Source organism: Octodon degus, unplaced genomic scaffold, assembly GCF_000260255.1.
Source record: "Octodon degus isolate 3935 unplaced genomic scaffold, OctDeg1.0 scaffold00184, whole genome shotgun sequence".
Taxonomy (NCBI): domain Eukaryota; kingdom Metazoa; phylum Chordata; class Mammalia; order Rodentia; family Octodontidae; genus Octodon; species Octodon degus.
The window spans coordinates 1,528,501-1,529,876 of record NW_004524760.1 but is presented as its reverse complement, the minus strand read 5'-3'; the positions used below and the strand labels follow the sequence as shown (position 1 = coordinate 1,529,876).

General features: G+C 36.4%; 1 pseudogene; it reads left to right on the top strand.

The window, feature by feature from the left end:
• Positions 1 to 302: 302 nt before the first annotated feature.
• LOC111813342 lies at positions 303 to 1,376 on the top strand (annotated as a pseudogene).

The following is a 1,376-nucleotide window of genomic DNA, read 5'->3' as shown; positions in this document are numbered from 1 at the left end:
AAATAAATAAATAAATAAATAAATAAATAGAATCTCTAAGGAGTATATTAGACCATGTGTGCTTTTTAGCTTCATTAAACTTTACATCTATACATAATATTGATAGCATAACTGTAAGATAGAAGAAATAATAATAAAACATGCATGTGCCTACAAAGTAGCTCAAGGAGGAGAAAATAACCATTATCTGAAACAAACTCTCTATCACACAAAACCCTATACATAGCTTTTTTTTTTTTTTTTTTTTCCTGCAGCACAGCTGGAGGAGAAACTCTAAGACCAAGAAAAAATGGTAGATAAATCAGGAGTGGATCCTGTCAAGTATATGACATCTGATAGAGTTGTAGAAATTGAAAATCAGAGTGATAGCTCTTCATCTGGTAGCAACTTATTTAAAACACAGTGTGTACCTTCCTTACCTAAACAGGCTCAAGAAACCCAGGAGGAAATCTGTCCATAAACCCAAGTGCATTCAACCAGACTCATCAAGTGAGTCATCTATAGAACCAAGACCATTGACTTTGAAAATCGCCTATGCTGCTGAGCTGTTTCCCAAGCCCTGAAAGCTATTTTTGAAAGATTCAAGAAACAGAAGGGCCGGGGAGATGGCTCAGTAGAATAAGCACTTCCCTGGCAAGCTCAAGGGCCTGAGTTCAATCCGCAGTTCCTGAAAAAAAAAAAAAAGGAAGAAAGAAAAGAAGAGAAAAAAAGAAAGAAAAAGAAGAAATGTAAAAAGATGTACAAGTCAAAAACAACGCCAAGAGAAAGATCAAAAGGAGAAACACTAGAAGATCACGAATAGATTAAAAAAAAAAAATCAAAGAAAAGGGACCTAGGTTCCCAATTTTACAATCTGAGGATGAAAGGAAACCATTACCTTGGAGGAAGATTTTAACTTTTGAGCAACCTGCTACAAGATAATTTTTTTTTTTCAGAATTGGTGATTCGAACTCGGGCCCTTGCACTTGTCAGGGAAGCACTTATTCCACTGAGCCATCTACCCAGCCCCTACAAGAGGATTTTTTAACTGTATTGAAACACTGAAGTATGAACACCACCTTAAGGAATCATTGAAACAAATGATTGTTGGTAAAGATTTAGAAAAAGAAGACCTCGATAGTCATAGATACAAACACTCAGATGAGGGCTCCGTCTCTCCTACTGAAGAGGAAGCAGCAGATGAGACATTGCATCTAGAACACAATGTGTGTGATATTAAATTGGTAGAGGAGAGTTGTTTCATGATAAGTTCTGAATTTCCAAGCAAGATGAATGTGCATTTACCACGAGGGAATAATAAAGAAACTGCTTTGTCTATAGAGTTTCTAAGGCCAGAACTACTGGGCCGAAGGCAGAAAAATCTGAAAAGGAGATAA